This window comes from Balaenoptera borealis, assembly GCF_965194805.1.
Source record: "Balaenoptera borealis genome assembly, chromosome: 16".
Classification (NCBI taxonomy): Eukaryota; Metazoa; Chordata; class Mammalia; order Artiodactyla; family Balaenopteridae; genus Balaenoptera; species Balaenoptera borealis.
This window is the reverse complement of record NC_138872.1, coordinates 37197335-37217320: the sequence shown is the minus strand read 5'-3', so window position 1 is coordinate 37217320 and position 19986 is coordinate 37197335. Positions and strand designations below refer to the sequence as shown.

At 36.7% G+C, this 19986-nt stretch overlaps 1 protein-coding gene across 4 annotated transcripts in view; it reads left to right on the top strand.

Annotated features, from left to right (window-relative positions):
- Positions 1–19986, top strand: part of PAK5 (p21 (RAC1) activated kinase 5) — a 320997-nt gene that overhangs the window by 107238 nt on the left and 193773 nt on the right. The gene's annotated exons all lie outside the window — the stretch shown is intronic.

The following is a 19986-nucleotide window of genomic DNA, read 5'->3' as shown; positions in this document are numbered from 1 at the left end:
GCTAACACATTACTTTATTCAGCTCTCCTTGCTCTGTCCCTTAAGGACACCTGCTCATCATAAGACCACTGCTGGCCTCCAACTTGGCTTCATATCTTTTAAGGTAGGATTTAAAGTGAGGACAAAAGGGCAGGATCTGAGTAGCTACTTCCAATGTTGACCTAACATTTTTCTCAGTATTGCTTTCAGGAAAAGAAAGAGGGAGGATTTTTTTCTCTGCTGGATCATTGGGATCCTACTTAGCGCTGCTTGAAGAGGTGGGCATATTAAAGATGCCGTGCAAGATTTCCAGAGACCTCCAGGTCTTAACTGGTTGCCTTATCATCCCCCTCAACAAAGACCTTTGCCCTTAGCAGCTGTGCTCATGATAGAACCTGGCATTTTGTAGAGCACCTTAGGGTTTTAAAAGCAATTGTATAGATGTTATCACATTTGCTCTTGGAATAATCCTCTGAAGTCATTTGGACACAGGTATGAATCTTCAATTTATAGATGAGAAAACTGAAGCTAAGACAGGTCAGGCAACTTGCTCAAAGTCATGTCATTCTTCTTTTTTCCCATTGGTGACAGATATTTTTTAGAAGTTTTTTTTAAATTGAAGTATGGTTGATGTACAATATTATACAAGTTACAGGTATACAATACAGTGATCCACAATTTTTAAAGGTTATACTCCATTATAGCTATTTTGAAATATTGGCTATATTCCCCGTGTTGTACAGTATGTCCTTGTAGCTTATTTTCTACATGATGGTTTGTACCTCTTAATCCCCTACCCCTATCTGGCCCCTCACTCCTTCCCTCTCCCCACTGGTAACCACTAGTTTGTTCTCCATATCTGTGAGTGTTTCTTTTTTTTTATGTTCACTAGTTTGTTGTAAGTCATACAAGTGATGTCATACAGTGTTTGTCTTTCTGTCTGACTTATTTCACTTAGCATGATACCCTCCAAGTCCATTCATGTTGTTGCAAATGGCAAAATTCCATTCTTTTTTATGGCTGAGTAGTATTCTATTATATATATGTATACCACATCTTCCTTATCCATTCTTAATCAACAGAGTGGAGGTTGCTCATTACTTTAAGAGCTTAATCCAAAAGTCTTACAGGTTTCCCCCGCTATGAGAAAGTAGAGCATTCCTGTGAAACCTTTCACAAACCGAAATGGCATAAAGCAAAGAAGCAGCTACCTCAGGACACATCTGGCTAACAAATGCACAAAATAAATCAAGATAAAGCACACATGCTCACAGACACAGTTCAGAGCTCTGGTAGCTGGATGCTAGATGCTGAGTACAGTTCCTGGGGAAGGAGCTTGGGTGCCCCGCTTGGGGGGGGGCACAGCTGCTTCTATAACAATTTCCCTGCGAAACAGATGCTGAATGCTATTTTCATTTTTGGCTTTTTTTGTAAAAGTGAAAATCCTCTTCAGATTTATTTTGGCTAGCAAGAACAGTTACTAACAGAGGTCTTTCTTAAAGCAAAGTGGCATAAAGCAAACTTTCAAAAAAAAAAGGGGGGGGTTCCTGTGTTAGTCATTACAAGCATATTGAAATTCCCCCAGGGACCTTGTGGATAACATAAGTGAGTGAAGTTTGGTGGGGTATGAAAAAGAATGGTGGGCTCAAGGTGATCTAAATGAGGGTGTGCAGTTCTACAGGGTGTTTTCTTGTCAGCCTCTCCCCTCTTTCCCTTTTCCTTCCTCCCTCCCTCCCTCCTTCTGTCCTCTGTCAGAAATACTGGAGCCTTCTGGGTCTCATGGAATCATACATTTGTCACTCCTGTCTTTGAACTTTGTAGACAGTTTGAAGTACATAAATTTGTAAAATGATGGTTATTTGGCAGGGAATCTTGCATAAATAAGGTTAACTAGAGGCTGATTGGTGGTACTCTTTGGCAGTATAGTCTGTGGTAGATATGTCCGACGTGACAGGGAAAAGATTTTGATGGGTCTGCCCAAGACCTTATGTTGGTTCAGTTGCAGAGACTGAGCTGTATGGAACCTGAGAGACCATCTGTTGATACTGAAATTCTCATTTTCAAGCACTTCAGAGGGTGTGGGTTCTAGCAGTTATCTACTGCCACAATATTGCATAACAAACACAAAACCTCAGTGTCAGGTTGCAGTAAATGTTTATTGCTTACGGGTCTTGGATCAGCCAGGGGTCTGCTCAGCAGCTCTGATGATCTTGGCTGGCTGTTGGCTGATCTTGGCTGGCCTCAGATGGGAGCGTGGGCAGCTCAGCCCTGCTCCACTTGTCTCATTTCCCAGCAGGCTAGCTGAGGCATGTTCCCAAGGTGAGTGTCAAGTGCAAGAGTCCAAGGGGAAACAGACAAGGTCTCTCAAGACCTAGCCTTGAAATAGTAAGCTGTTACTCTGTTGGACAAAGCAAGGCACCTGGGGTGGAGAAATATACCTCACCTTAGGGAGCAACTCCAAAGTCACATGGCAAAAGGTATGGGTAAGAGGAGGGTAGTTACTAGCTAATGGCAGTATTACTAAATTTATCAATCACAGTTATCTAACAGGTTAGGAATAGAAGTAAGATAGAGCTAGGTCTCTTGCCCCACTCCCACACTAAGGCCTTTCATATCATTTCCAGAGAATCTCAATTTGTCTTAGACATGCCCCTCCCCGCAAATAAGCCCCAGGCATTTAGAGCCTTATGTTCTTACCACCAAAGAACATTTATAATTTCCCTGTAGACTCAATATTTGGAAATTGTTTTGTAATTTGTAAGAGTTCTTAATTACTTGTCTCTTTAAAAATATGAAACATGTACAACTGCCAAATAGAACTTCTGGTTGGTATGAGATACTGAACTGAGCAAAAGCTAACAACAGTAAAGACCATCCATCACTGGTTCACTTAGCTTGGACCTGCGTTTTCAGGCATAAATGCCCAAGCGTGGACAGACCTTAATGATTCTTGTTTCTTTACTGATTCCAGGCTGAGAGTCGTGGTGACAATATATGCTTCTATCTTGAGCATTTTCTTATAACCAGACCCTTTTGAAGAAAAAACATCCTTCCCTGCCATCAGTCACTCAATCCAGGGTTCCCTCAAATTAGGCTTGGAAAATTACTGATTACAGTCGTACCTCGGAAGTATTGTGGGTGTGGTTCCATGCTATTGCAATAAAGCAAATCATATGAATTTTTCAGTTTCCCAGTGCATATAAAAGATATGTTTATGCTTTACTATAGTCAATTAAGTGTGTAATAGCATTATGTCTACAAAAACAATGTATATACCTTTAGAAAATAATGCTGTTGGAAAAATGGCTCTGATAGACTTGATGCAGGGGTGCCACGAACCTTCAATTTGTAAAAAATGCAATTTATCTGTGAAGTGCAATAAAGTGAAGCACAAGAAAATGAGGTATGCCTGTATTCATAAAATATTGATTATTCAGTCTCAGTCACAAAGGTCATTATCTGAACCCTGCTAACAAGTTGAGGCAGAGGTACAGGTTCATATTAAACACTGTCAGTTAGCTTTTGGAAAAAGACTGTTTAAAAATCAAGAGAAAGGGTAGGATAAATTAAAATAGCACTCTCTTGGGCAGATAATTTAGTTCAACTGTTTCTGAATTTCTGAGGATTCTAAACTCAACTTCCATAAAATATGCCAAGGGTGGTGTTAGAAGTTTTAGCAATTGCAGCTAAATACTGTATTTCACAAGCATAAATTGTGCCCCAAATGTGTACATGTTTCCTTTTATCACTGTATTTCAGAAAAGGTCAAATATGGTGATCATTTTACCCAGCTGGAATATTTGGTTCTTTGTATGATTCTAGCTAAGTAGGGAAGGCAGTGAGCACTTAGAAAATGGTTGCAAGCTGTGATTAAAAAAACAAAAACAAAAACCAAAAAAGGCTTTGGTTTATCCAACTGCAGAAAGAAGAAATTTTTGGCAAGATGTGGCATCGTGGTATTTGAGGGACTTTGCATATATTACAGAGTATTGCAAATAATGGATAAAAGTACTTGAGTGTTTGTGAGAGGAAGATTAATCACTAATGATAACTTTTAAAAGTTATCATTCACTACTTAATTGCAATTATAAGAGTTAGAGCAGTGCTGTCTAATAGAGCTTCCTGCTTTGATGGGGATGTTTTATATCTGTGCTGGCAATACAATAGCATTAGCCCTATAAGGTTAATGAGCTTCTCTATGTAGCTAGTACAGATGAAGAAATGAATACTCTTTAAAAAAAAAAAAAAAAGCTTTATTGAGGTATAACTGACATATAAATACTCCCCGTATTTAAAGTGTATAATTTGATACATGTTGACATACGTATACAACCAGGAAACCATCAACATCAATCAAGATAGTGAATATTTCCACCCTCAAAAGTTTTCTTGTGGCCTTTTTTAATCTCTCTATCTCACTCATTCCCCTCCCTTTCCACCTCTACCTCTGTCCCCAGGAAACCTCTGATCTTATTTCCGTCACCATATATTAGGTTGTATTACCTAGAGTTTTATATACGTGAAATCATAACAGTATGTATACTTTGTTGGTCTGGTTTCTTTCACTCAGCATCATTACTCAGGCTCATCCAAGTTGCAGCATGTATCAAGAGTTCATTCCATTTTCTTGTTAAGCAGTAATCTGTAGTATGGATACAACAACAGGTGGTTTATACATTTAGCTGTTGATAGACATTTGTATTGTTTCCAGTTTTTTGGCTATTACCAATGAAGCTGCTGTGAATAGGCATGCACAAGCCTTTGTGTGGACATATGCTTTGACTTCTCTCGTGAGTGAATACTCAGATGAAATGACTGGATCGTATAGCAAGCATATGTTTAACATTTTAAGAAACTGCCAGACTGTCTTTCAAAGCACTTATACCATTTTACATTGCCCCAGGAATATGTGAGAGTCCTAGTCCTTCCACATCCTTAACAAGACCTGATATGATTAATCTTCTTATTTTGTTTTCTTGCCTCATTGCTCTAACTAGACTCTCTAGAATGATGTTGAATAGATGTGGTGAGAGCAGACATCCTTGTCTTGTTCTTCATCTTAGAGGAAAAAAACAATCAATTCCTTTATTTTTAAATATGATGTTAGATCTATATTTTTCATAAATGCCCGTCATCAAGTTAGGTAGTTCTCTTTTATTCCAAGTTCGCTGAGATTTTTCATCAGGAATAGATGTTAGATTTTGTTAATGCTCTTTATGCATCTATTGAGAATATAATTTTTTGGCTTATTAATAAGCTGAATTACACTGATTTTTTTCAAATGTAAACCAACCTTGCTTTTCTGAAATAAATCCCGTTTGGCCATGATGTATCATCCTTCCTATATACTGTTGGATTCATTTGGTAAAATTTTCGTTAAAATTTGTGCATCTGTGTTAATGATGGTTGTTGCTGTGTAGTATCTCTACTGGGTTTTGGTAACAGTGATGTTTGCTTAATACGAGTTGGAAAGGATTCCTTTATTTCCATTTTTCTGAAAGAGTTTGTAGAGAATTGATATTGTTTCTTCTTTTAAGTGACTGAAAAATTTCACCAGTAAGGTTACCTACACCTAGAGTTTTCTTTGTTGGAAAGTTTTAAATTACAAATTTTGATTTCTCTTATAGATATGGTGCTGTTATTGAGTGGGCTTTGGTAGTTTGTGTCTTTCAAAGAATTTACCATTTCATCCAAGTTCACAAATTCATTGTCAGAAAATTGTTCATAACATTTTTTATTATCCTTTTACACTTTTAAAATTTGTAGTGATACCTTCTCAATCATTTTTAATATTGGTAAATCAAAAATCATGATTGGTAAATTGTGTCATATCTTTTTGTCCTGATCACTCTTGCTGTCTGTTATCAATTGTGTCAATCTTATCAAGAACCAGTTTTTTTTTATATATCTTTATTGGAGTATAATTGCTTTACAATGTTGTGTTAGTTTCTGCTGTACAACAAAATGAATCAGCTATATGTATACATATATCCCCATATTCCCCACTTCTTGAGTCTCCCTCCCATCCTCCCTATCCCACCCCTCTAGATCATCACAAAGCATAGAGCTGATCTCCCTGTGCTATGCAGCAGCTTCCCACTAGCCATCCGTTTTACATTTGGTAGTGTATATATGTCAATGCTACTCTCTCACTTCGTCCCAGTTTCCCCTTCCCCGCCGTGTCCTCAAGTCCATTCTCTATGTCTGCATCTTTATTCCTGCCCTGCCACTAGGTTCATCAGTACCGTGTTTTTAGATTACATATATGTGCATTAACATACGGTATTTGTTTTTATCTTTCTAACGTACTTCACTCTGTATGACAGACTCTAGGTCCAGCCACCTCATTGCAAATAACTCAATTTCGAAGAACCAGATTTTTATTTTATTCATTTTTCTCCATTGTTTTTATGCTTTCTATGTATTGACTTCCACAGTGATATTTATTATTTACTTTCTTCCATTTTGAGTTTTATTGCTCTTCTTTCCCTAGTTTTGTTAAGGTAGAAGGTGAGGTCATTGATTTGATACCTTTATTATGTTCTTTTATTAATAATTTAGCTATAAAAAAGCCCCCTATGTACTATTGTAGTGGCATCCCACAAATTTTTGTGTACTTTTTAAAACATTTTTATTTACTTCTGAATACTTTCTAATTTCCCGTTTGATTTCTTCTTTAACTCATGGTTTATTTAGAAGTATGTCATTTAGTCTCCAAATACTTGGGAACTTTCCAGAGATTTTTCTGTTATTGTTTTCTAATTTAATTTCATTACAGTTAGATAACATACTTTGCATGACTGAATCCTTTTAAAATAATTGAGACTTGTTTTATGACTCAGAATATAGTCTTATTTGGTAAGCATTCTGTGTGCTCTTGACAAGAATATTTATTCTGCTGTTTCTGGTTAAAGTAGTCTATAAACGTTAATTAAGCCAAATTGGTTATTAGTGTTGTTCAAGTCTTCTGTATCCTTACTGATTTTCTGTCTACTTATTCTATCACTTATTGAGATAGCATTGTCTTTCTACAATAATTATAGGTTGTGGATTAATAAAAGATTTGTATATTTTTTTCAGTTCTATTAGTTTTTGCTTGATATATTTTGAAACTCTTTTTAGATATATAAATATTTAGTACTGTTAAGTCTTGTTGAGTGTTCCCTTTTATTGTCATGAAACTACCAGTTTCATTCTTGGTAATATTATTTGCTCTGAAAACTACTTTGTTTGATATTAATATAACACTCTAGCTTTCTTTCAGTTAGGTTCAGCATATCTTCCATTCTTTACTTTCAATTTATTTGGGTATTTACCTATAAAATGTATTTCTTATAGGCAGTATACAGTTGGATGTTGCTTTTTTATCCAGTATGACATCTCTGTCTTTTAATGGGTGTTTAGGCCATTTACATTTAATATGGTTAGGTTTAAGCCTGTCATCTCTTGCTATTTTTTATATATTTCCTGCTGCAGAGTGTTCTTTTTTCTTTCTTTCTTTTTTTTTTTTTTGGAGGGAGCTGTCTCAAAATATCTTTATTTCACTTTCAATTTTGTAATATATTCTTCTGGATGGAGAATTCTAAATTGGTAGTTCTTTTTTTCTTTCACTGCTTTAAAGATTTTACTCCACTGTGTTCTTGTTTGCATTCTTTCTGATAATAGATACAGTGTCATCCCCATCTTTGCCTCTCCATAATACTGTGTCTTTTTTTCCCACAGGCTTTTGCTAAAATTTCTCTTTATCACTATTTTTCAGCAATATCATTATGCTATATATTGGTGTAATTTTAAATTTTTTGTGTTTGGGCTTCATTGAGCTTGCTAAATTTGTGGATATAGTTTTCATCGAGCTTGGAAAATGTTCAGTCATTATACCTTCAGATATTTTTTCTGTCCTTTTCTCTACATCCTTTCCATTAGTGAATCCACATACACTTATTTTAGGCTACTTGAAGTTGTTCCACAAGTCACTGGTATGTTGTTGTTAATTTATGTGGTATCCTTTCTCTATTTCATATTTTTAAAATTAATATCTTCCTTCCCTCCTTCCTTCCCTCCCTCCCTTCCTTCCTTCCTTCCTTCCTTCCTTCCTTCCTTCCTTCCTTCCTTCCCTTCCCTTCCCTTCCCTTCCCTTCCCTTCCCTTCCCTTCCCTTCCTTCTTTCCTTCCTTGTTGGGTCTTCGTTGCTGCACACAGGCTTTCTCTAGTTGCAGCAAGCAGGGGCTACTCTTCGTTGTGGTGCTCAGGCTTCTCATTGTGGTGGCTTCTCCTGTTGTGGAGCACAGGATCTTGGCATGCGGTGTTCAGTAGTTGTGGCCCCGCGGGCTCTAGAGCGCAGGCTCAGTAGTTGTGGTGCACAGGCTTAGTCGCTCCGCAGCATGTGGGATCTTCCCGGACCAGGGCTTGAACCCATGTCCATGGGTTCGGACCCATGATTCTTAACCACTGTGCCACCAAGGAAGCCCATGTGTTTCATTTTTAATAGTTTCTATTGCTATGTCCCCAAGTTCATTAATCTTTCATTCTGTAATATTTAATATGATGATAATCCCATCAAGTGTTTTTTTCATCCCACACCTTGTATTCTTTATCTGTAGATGATTGATTTGGGTCTTTTTCAAACATATGGAATGTAGTATAATCATTGTTTTAAAGTTCTTGTCTGCTAATTCTAATATGTGTCAGTTGTGCATTGGTTTTGATGAAAGGATTTATTTTCTTCTTACTGGTCATATTTTTTCTGTTTCTTTGCATGCCTGGTAATTGTGGATTGAATACCAGATATTATGCTTTATCTTTTGGGGGGGTGCTTGATATTTTAGTATTCCTATAAATATCCTGTGACATACAATTATTTGGAAACAGTTTAATTTGGGGGGGCGTCTTTAATATTTGTTAGGGGCAACTTCAGCAGTGCTCGATCTTTGGCTAAATATTACTGACTATGGGGGCAAGTACTTCTGGAGTAGTTTATCCAGTCAATGTCTCATGAATCTTCAGGCTTTCTAGTCTGGCTGATAGAAACAAGAGCTAGTGCTAGTCCTGTGTGAAGGCTGGCCAAAATCTAAATATTTTGGGTGAATCTTTCCCTAGCCTCAAGTAGTTTCTTCACATGCTTACACTGAACAGTACTCAGCTGAATACATGAGAGGGATGTTCTACAGATCTCTGAGTTCTCCCTCTTTCTCTCTCTCCCAATCCTTCTTCCCCTCCCTTCCCCCCTCTCTTCTTACACTGTGTACTCCCCCTTCCCTCCCTCTCTCTCTCCCCTCTCTCCTTCCCTCCCTCCCAAAAACAGTTTTTGGGAAACCAAAAATTTCGTGTGACTCACTTTATTGTGATAATTTTCTTTGTTGCCATAGTCCAGGACTGAACCCTCAGGATCTCCAAGGTATGCCTGTGTACAGGAGGATGGGCCTAAGTTATATGCAAATACTATCCCATTTTATAGTTGGGACTTCAGCATCCATGGATTTTGGTATATGCAAGATCCTGGAACCAGTCCCCCGCGATACTGAGAGAAGACTGAAATTTTGCGAAATGGCAGTTCACTTACCACTCCTGAGTCACCCCGTGGGGAAACCCATTTCTTCCGTTCATAGTCCCATGACTCTTGGATCCTATATCATCCTCTCTCGCCAGCTTGCTTGTGAGTAGAGGCTGGTTACCTCTACTCTTCCTTCATTTCTGTGAAATACTTTTAATGTTAAGGGAAGTATTTGCTAGCAGACTTTCCTAAAGATTCACAGAGAGAAATTATAGCAGACAATGAGAGAGAACTTTGAATTCACTGTTAGTTATTAATATCTCTAGATGCAACAGACAGTCTAGCCACAGCGAAATTCTCACTGGCTGTGTGCCTACATTGTTAGCAACGATTTTGCCGTGTCTTGGGATTTCTCTCCCACTACCCCTCACCCCCACTGTCCATATGTCTATAAGTCTGTCCCCTGGCTTTCTCTTTGTATCTGTTTATATCTTTCTCTTTTGTCTCTCCTATCTCCCACCCTCATTCTGTTAGTCTGTGTGTCTCTGTCTCCCTTCTCTCATTGTTCTCTCTCTCATCTCTTCAGTTGCCTACTCGCTGTTTCTAAATTCCTTTTACTCTTCCATGGAGGCCAGACCAGCTCTCTGTCTTATCCCAAACTTTACACCTTTGGCCTAAAGTTTGCACAAAAGACATTCAGTATAGTGCTTCTGTTCAACTAAGATACAAAAATTTCTCTAGGTTTCCATCCTTCCTAATACAAAGCACTGTCAAAAGCTTTGCGGTCAACATTCCTTTTAGCATATCTGAGATCAACTTCATAGGTAGGGTGCCTACAGTAGCCTTAAGGGGAGATATTCCCGTATTACAATAGGAAATCCAATAGAAGCTTCCTTAAGACACGTTTTTTTTTTTTTTCTTCCATGGTGGTGTTTGGACAGATTTCCGTATTTGTTAAAAAGAGAACCATCCCCACATAAATGACTCTACCTTAGTAAAGCATTCAGAATTGGTTTGTTTAAACCAGTGTAGGTAATGATACAAATGAACTTATTTACAAAACAGAAACAGACTCACAGGCATAGAAAACAAACATATGGTTACCAAAGGGGAAAGAGGGTGAGGGAGGGATAAATAAGGAGTTTGGGATCAGCAGGTGCAAACTACTATATATAAAATAGATAGACAACAAGGTTCTACTGTATAGCACAGGGAACTATGTTCAGTATTTTGTAATAAACTATAATAGAAAAGAATCTGAAAAAATCTGGTATATTTTGCTGTATACCAGAAACTAACACAACATTGTAAATCAACTATACTTCAATAAAAAATAAATAAAAAATAAAAAAATTAAACCTGTGTAGGAACTCTTGGTGCAGGTCTTTCTGTCCTGGCCTCCTTTACCACAGTGGTATACTTCTGAGCACAAGGCTCAGTTTTGATGTAGTGGGTGGGAAACTTTCTGAATTCTTGTCAGCCTTTGAAACAGGTCATCAGGTCAGTAACTAAGACTGACAATGTTGTGTTCTCCATCTCAGCATCAATGTCTATTGCCTTCATCACATTGATCCCAGTGTGTAAATATGTATTCATTTGTATAATTTAAATTGCAGACTATCTTCCCTACTAAACTATTACTTTTGTGAGGCCAAAGGACCATATCTGATTCATGTGCAATTCACTATCCTGCCCTGAACCCAAAGTCTGCCCTGTTAAACCCTTGATAAATATGTATCGTTGAATCTAGTTCTGAGAAAGTAGGTTCTTCCAGGCACAAAGTAAAGCTCAGTAAAATAGAACCAAAGGGTTATGTTTGCAGCCAGTACCAACGTTATTAGTGAGTACGAGGTAAAAGATGATGTTTCTTCCAGATTTTTCTACTGTTCTAAGGTCGTAAATAAGCAAAGCTGGTAATTTGTGTCTCTATGCAAGCGACTTTTTTTTTTTCTTAAATAAGAGCATTACAAAGCTTTGAGCTAACTGAAAGAGTGTTTAGACAGAGATCTTATTATGGGTGTTGGGGGTTTGATTGAGGGGGGATGGTGTGGGGAGAGGAGCACATGATAGAAGTTGTCAAGAGATCAGCTCCAGGATAAAGTGCCCCTGAACTCTCTACAACCTTTGGGAAGCTGGCTGTGTAAGAGAGGGGAAACGTGTGGGTATATATGTACCAAGGGGGATTAGCAGATCTATTACAAGAATCCCATCTACAATGGATCCACATGAGTTTATTATATCACCAAGATCTGGCAGCAGTAATTATGCTAGTATTAGCATGGAAGGAGGTAGACTAAAATGTCAACAATGTCTTCGGTCCTGGGATTCTGATTGACTTTTTTTCCTGCTTTGTATTGATGCTTTTATGTTTTTCCAGTTTCTCTACAATGAACACCAGAACAATATATAATCAGTTTTTTAAATGTGTAACTTTTGCCATTTACATTTGGTGCAAATTATTTGTTTTACAATCTCATGGAATACAAATTAAAATCTCCCATAAGAAGCACACACTCTAAGTATTACTGAGTTATCAGGTATTTGACAGCCTTAAGGCTTCAAACGTTTTATTGATGTTAAAATACATAAGCTGTTTAAAAATATTTTTCTTAAAATGCTTTCAGAAAAATATTTAATTTTCTATACAGCTGTAATTTTGCCTAAATGTTTTATGGCTTATTAACATGCAACCCGATCTCTATACCTTCTATTTGACCTAATTTATAGATTTTTTTTTTTTAAATGAACTCATTTGACCCTGGAGAAAATCCTCGCATGTCAATTCTTAATGTAAATGAATCCTGCCCTAAAGACTAATAATTGCTTTTGAAACTGATTATAAAATTGTGCTATTAATTTTGACATTTTATATTCACTGCAGACTTCCTATATTATGTTTTATTATCCAGTGTTGCAGGATGTAAATAAATGTTTCATTATATGCTTGGGATGTTTAACTAAAGCTTACTAGGTTTTATTTTGGCATACTTTTATGTCCCAATAATTTCTCTATCTCCAAAATATTTGAGTTATAAGTGAGACAATTCCCAATGATATACTTCCTCTACACCAGTGGTCCCCAACCTTTTTGGCACCAGGGACCGGTTTCGTGGAAGACAGTTTTTCCATGGACGGATGGTGGGGGTGGGGATGGTTCAGGCAGTAATGGGAGCAATGGGGAGCGGCAGATGAAGCTTCACTCGCTCGCCCGCCACTCACCTCCTGCTGTGAGGCCCGGTTCCTAACAGGCCACAGACCAGTACCGGTCTGTGGCCCAGGGGTTGGGGACCCCTGCTCTACACTGCCAAGTATCTGCTTTAAAACTGGCATATTTAAAAACTAAAACAAAACCCAACTAGTTGGTGTGAATTTTTGTATTGCTAATATAATTTCTCTCAGATTCTTCTTGGAAAATTCATTAATCCATTATAGTTAAAATATCATGCTTCTCTAGTTACTATTACTCTTAAGATCTTTAAGTCATCACAATAAGTCATTGAGTACTCTAGATTTGTAAAGCCCAATGTGGGAGGCACTAACCACCTGTGGCTGTTGAGAACTTGAAATGTGGCTACCCCCAATTGAGATGTTCTGTAAGCATAAAGCGTACAATGGATTTCAAAGGTCTATTATGAAAACATAAATGAAGATATCTCGTTGATAACTGTTGAAATAATATTTTGACTGTGTTGGTTTAAAAGTGCATTATTAAAATTTTATTGTTTCTTTTACCTTTTTAATGCAACTATTAGAAAATTTAAACTTATATTTGTGACTCACATTTGTGGTTCATATTATATTTCTCTTGGGCAGTGCTACTTTAGTGCTTGCTTCTTCACCAAGGAGACATGTTCTACCAAAAATGTTTTGGTAAATGAAGCCCCCAGTTTTTGTAAACAACGTTGAGATTTGGCAAAGTAGTATCCACCCAAGCTTTCTACTATTATATCAGTGTCCACTGGACCTCACTGAGTTGCTTCTTGCTATATATTGTGCACTGTTATATCCGTGTCCACTGGACCTCACTGAATTGCTTCTTGCTATATATTGTGCAGGGATTTTCCCTGTTCTGGTCTTCGAGTTTTGTTTCTGAGAAACATTTCCTATCATTCATTGACACACATGAATCCCAGAATTTTTCATTGGATGAGGCTGAGTCCCGATCCAATAGATCAAGGGTTAGCACAGAAAATCAGCTGGCAAGAATTTGAACTCAGCAATAAAGAGCTTAATGAAATAGATAATCACTTTCTTGGGCTAACAGTGCCTGCTGGGATGCATGTGCACGTGTATTCATTCCATGGGAGTCAGCATCCTGGGTCAGAACACATCCACATTATATTTTCTCTAGATTTTTGTTAAGAGCTTTTACCTTTAACAAAGAATCTTCAGAGCCTATGGCACTCGTAAGCACTCACATATTTTTACTTTTTGTTAAAGGTTTGTGATGCAGAATGAAATGATAAATACCAAAATTTAAAGCATGGGCTTGAAATTCTTGAGTTTCTTATGTAATGGAGGTATTGTTAAAAAGTAGAAGTCTCCATAAAAGAAGTGTCTCTTTTTAAAAATTTTTTCTGAAAACATAATAGTAGAGTACCAGTTATAAATTGAAGTATCTTCCTTCGTGGTAATTTTATTGATAAAAGCTGCCATTTAGTTTTAAAGTAGAAAATATAAAAAGATCAAATTGACTTATACTACTTTTTTATTGGTGATATAAACTATTAATTGCTCTTGTGTATTTTAATTGATAGGTTGTTATTTATATATTAATATTTACCATATTTATTAATAATTTTAAGTCTGCTATTATGATAGATCTGTAACTAATTATTTTATATGTACATTATTATAACTATTTTTAGAAGAATGTGATTAACAGTAGTTTGAAACTTCAAATTCTCTAGATATACAACCATATGCATATATATTAAAAGAAACGGTAACATGGATTTTTGCTCTTTTTTCTAATAAAGTTTGAAGCTAGATTTATACTGCTCTTTTTTAAGGGAAATGTTTCATCTCTAAAGGGATTTCATTGAACTTTCAGCAGCACTTGACAATAAGGGAGGCTGGCATAAGCTTAATAAGCTTTAAAATGCTCTAAAAAACCCGTTATTTCTGTTATTTCCTTGGTCTCCCATGGATATTTCCACTGCTGTCCTGAGCCACAGGCCTCCAGCTCAGGTGGTTTGGGTATGGTATGAGTTTACAAAGCAAAATATACAATTGTCCTCTAATGTGCTCCCTTTACACAAAATCCTCTAAGTTAAATGAATCTCAAAATACAAAGTGAGATTAAAAGATCATCTTTCTTCCTCTTTTTCAAAAACGTGGCTTGTAGAGCAGGTCACACATTGAAGTGCTACAAGGGCAAGACAGATGACATAAATGTGACATAAATGGGCGACACATGACGAGTGGGGATTGTAGAAAAGTAGACAGCCCATGCCCTTTATGTATCACTTAGGAATTCTATTTGGTGGCAAGTAAGACAGACTGAAAATCAGAGTGGTTTAGGCAAGATGACTTTTCTCTCTTTCTTATAAAAGATGACCTCAGGAAAGAGGTCTCAGGCCACAGCAGTGACTCCATGGTCATCAGAGATGCAGGTCCTAGATCAGGCCGCTACCACTGAATAGCAGACCACCCCAACTCTCTGCGTCATAAAACAAGAAGAACAACCATTACTTGTAAGTCTACAGATCAGCTGGGAGAGTTTTCTGGTCTTGATTGGTGTTTCACCTGCATCTGCAGTCAGCATTGTATTGAGTAAGTAGCTCTTTTCATTTTGATTGGGTTCTCTATTATATTTGGAGGCCTGGCTTTAGGATGTCCTCAACTAGGACTAATGGGTCCCAGTTCATATGACCTCTCATCATTCTCTAGCATGGGATATTTCACATATCTGTGGAAGGTTTCCAAGAGAGAAAGTAGAACTACTCAGGGCCTGTTGAGGTCTAGGTTCAGAACTGATACTCATGCACTTCTACCACATTCTCTTGGCCAAGTCAAGTCATAAGACCAGCCACGAATAAACAGCTTGGGAAACAGCTTCCACCTTTTGATGGGAGATGTTACAAAGAGCATGAATATGAGGAAGCATGAAAACTTAGGCCACAATAAGTCTATCATAAACTTCTTCTATCTTTGAAACCTACTTGAAGTGAGGATGCATGCATGACTCCTATCTTCACCTCGTGGTCTAAGATGACTGCTGAAACTCTAACCATCACATTGATTGTCTGGGCAAGAAGCAGTAGAAAGAGAGAAGGGTAAATAGGACTCATGCCAGACTTCTGACCCTTTCTAATGAGCTTTCCTTAAAATCTCACCAAAACAGTGTGCTTATACATCATTAACTATCCCTGGCTAAAAGAAAGACTAGGAAATGTGTTTTTTTTAACCGATATTTCATGCCAAACAAAATAAGGGTCATGATACTATCAAAGCCAATATCAAGTCAATAACCAGAAGTATCAGACGTACTATCCGTAAGTACCAATTTTCATTTTGTTTTGATTGATGGGCAGTGTAATCAAACATCCTGACTTTAAGAAAAAAAACCCCAAATACAGAAAATTTCTGTAAAATTTCCTGTATTTTATATGTTGGCACCTAATTTTACATAACCATATTACAATTACCAAAAATAGGGCTTAAAAATGGTACAAGACTATAAACTGGGAGTTGGCAAGCTTGTTCTGTAAAAAGCCAGATAGTAACTATTTTAGGTATCTACCACTACTACGTAACTCTGCTATTGTAGCACAAAAATAGTCATAGACAATGTGTAGAAAATGAGAGTGTATCCCATCAAACTTTATTTCAAAAACAAGTGGCAGACCAGATTTGGCACATGGGCTGTGTAGTTTGCCAATACTTGCTATAAACTAAGGTACAGACCTTATTTGATTTCATCAGTTTTCCCATTAATGTTTTTTATTTTGTTTTGTTTTTATTTCCATTACTCTAGGAGATGGGTCAAAAAAGATATTGCTGTAATTTATGTCAAAGAGTGTTCTGCCTATGTTTTCCTCTAAGAGATTTATAGTGTCTGGTCTTACATTAGGTCTTTAATCCACTTTAAGTTTATTTTTTTATATGGTGTTAGGAAGTGTTCTGATTTCATTCTTTTACATGTAGCTGTCTAGTTTTCCCAGCAACGCTTATTGAAGACACTGTCTTCTCTCCATTTTATATCCTTGCCTCCTTTGTCATACATTAGGTGACCATAGGTGCATGGGTTTATCTCTGGACTTTCTATCCTGTTGCATTAATCTATATTTCTGTTTTTGTGCCAGTACCATATTGTGTTGATTACTGTTACTTTGTAGTATAGTCTGAAGCCAGGGAGCCTGATTCCTCCAGCTCTGTTTTTCTTTCTCAAGATTGCTTTGGCTATTCGGGGTCTTTTGTGTTTCTATACAAATTTTAAGATTTTTTGTTCTAGTTCTGTAAAAAAATGCCATTGGTAATTTGATAAGGATTGCATTGAATCTGTAGATTGCTTTGGGTAGTATAGTCATTTTCACAATATTGATTCTTCCAATCCAAAAACATGCTATATCTCTCCATCTGTTTGTGTCATCTTTGATTTCTTTCAGCAGTATCTTATAGTTTTCTGAGTACAGGTCTTTTACCTTCTTAGGCAGGTTTATTCCTATGTATTTTATTCTTTTTGTTGCAATGGTGAATGGGATTGTTTGCTTAATTTCTCTTTCTGATCTTTCATTGTTAGTGTATAGGAATGCAAGAGATTTCTGTGCATTAATTTTGTATCCTGAAACTTTACTAAATTCATTGATTAGCTCTAGTAGTTTTCTGGTGTCATCTTTAGGATTCTCTATGTATAGTATCATGTCATCCACACACAATGACAGTTTTACTTCTTCTTTTCCAATTTGGATTCCTGTTGTTTCTTTTTCTTCTCTGATTGCCGTGGCTAGGACTTCCAAAACTTTGTTGAATAATAGTGGGAGAGTGGACATTCTTGTTTTGTTCCTGGTCTTAGAGGAAATGCTTTCAGTTTTTCACCATTAAGAATGATGTTTGCTGTGGATTTGTTGTATATGGCCTTTATTATGTTGAGGTAGGTTCCCTCTATGCCCACTTTCTGGAGAGTTTTTATCATAAATGGTGTTCAATTTTGTCAAAAGCTTTTTCTGCATCTATTGAGGTGATCATATGGTTTTTATGTTTCAATTTGTTAATATGGTGTATCACATGGATTGATTTGAGTATTTTGAATAATCCTTGCATCCCTGGGATAAATCGCACTTGATCATGGTGTATGATCCTTTTAATGTGTTGTTGGATTCTGTTTGCTAGCATTTTGTTGAGGTTTTCTGCATCTATATTCATCAGTGATATTGGTCTGTAATTTTCTTTTTTTGTAGTATCTTTGTCTAGTTTTGGTGTCAGGGTGATGTTGGCCTCGTAGAAAGAGTTTGGGAGTTTTCCTTCCTCTGCAATATTTTGGAAGAGTTTGAGAAAGAGGGGTGTTAGCTCTTCACTAAATGTTTGATAGAATTCGCCTGTGAAGCCATCTGGTCCTGGACTTTTGTTTGTTGGAAGATTTTTCTTCACAGTTTCAATTTCATTACTTGTGATTGGTCTGTTCATACTTTCTATTCCTTCCTGGTTCAGTCTTGCAAGGTTATACCTTTCTAAGAATTTGTCCATTTCTTCCAAGTTGTCCATTTTATTGGTATGGAGTTGCTTGTAGTAGTCTCTTAGCATGCTTTGTATTTCTGTGGTGTCCATTGTAACTTCTCCTTTTTCATTTCTAACTTTATTGATTTGAGTCCTCTCCCTCTTTTTCTTGATGAGTCTGGCTAAAGGTTTATCAATTTTGTTGATCTTCTAAAACAGCCAGCTTTTAGTTTTATTGATATTTGCTATTGTTTTCTTTGTTTCTATTTCATTTATTTCTGCTCTGATCTTTATGATTTCTTTCCTTCTACTAACTTTGGGTTATTTTTGTTCTTCTTTCTCTACTTCCTTTAGGTATAAGGTTAGATTGTTTATTTGAGATTTTTCTTGTTTCTTGAGGTTTTCATTTCAGTTATTGTATTTTTCATCTCTGTTTGTTTGTTCTTTAATTTTTCTATTTGTTTGTTCTTTCATTCTTCTAGGCCTTTGTTAAACATATCTTGCATCTTCCTGATCTTTGCCTCCATTCTTTTTCCGAGGTTCTGGATCATCTTCAGTATCATTATTCTGAATTCTTTTTCTGGAAGGTTGCCTATCTCCACTTCATTTAGTTGTTTTTCTGGGGTTTTATCTTGTTCCTTCATCTGGTACATAATCCTCTGACTTTTCATTTTGTCTGTCTTTCTGTGAATGTCGTTTTTGTTGCCCCATTAATGTTTTTTCTGTTCAATCCAAGTTCCCAAATCACATTTAGTTGTCTCCTTAATCTCCTCCAGTCTAACAGTTACTCATTATTTCCTTATCTTTCATGAACTTGACACTTTTGAAGTATGCTGGTCAGTCATTTTGTAGAATGTCTTGGAATTGTCTGATGGCTTCTTGTGATTAGACTGAGGTTATGTGAGTATATGCTTGGGTTGTTATACATACATATGTATCCTAACTCTGTCCACTGAGAAAGCCTAAGATCAATGACACCCCGGTAGCAAAGAGCATACCTAGCATCCAGATCCTTGATTTTTAAACACCATTTTCCAACAAAAGGATCTAGAGCTCTTTGGAGAAGTAGTTGATTACATGGCTGGGGCAGGGAAAGTATGAGAATTGCCTGGAATATTTGTGTTGTCAAAAAGTAAGGTCACACTCAAAAAAGAACAAGAGCATGTCAAAAGGACGTATGAACCAGGAGGAGTTCCAAATGGCCAAAACTGGGACATTGTGAGCAACCAGATATATAATGAGAGTTTTGGATTATAACTCTTGGAATAAAGTAAGTACCCCTGAGTCCTTGCTCATATAAATAAATATATACATACATACATGCATACATATATAAATAAATGCATAAATAAATGGGGTGAAGGAATAGTCTCTTTTATGGAAGAATTCCAATTAATAAATGGAATTAAATACATTCCAGTGAAAGGATAAAAGAGGTAGAAAATTACCATTAGGCAAATACCACAGTGATAATTGTTGCAGACACAATCCACTGATGGATGCTAAAACTAATAGGCTAAAGTTTGTGGAGAACAGGATATTTTCATAACCTCAAAGTATCACCCCCAAGATATTTACTAATTACAAAGGGGGGACCATAGCTACATTTCACTATGTGGCAGATACACCTTAACTGAATGATCAAGCTTAACATCACCAGTAGTAAGACATATCAACATTTTGTACACCCTCTTTCAAACATTTTAAACATCAATTTGGTTAAACAGTGAGATTTCGCCCTTATGTCCTCCGTTTGCAGCCTCTGCCATAGAGTGTACCACTGACAATACTTGATTGGCCACTGCTTTGTCATTGCTTAAAAAAAAAAAAATTTAAATAAATTGTGTTTTCTTGCCTCTT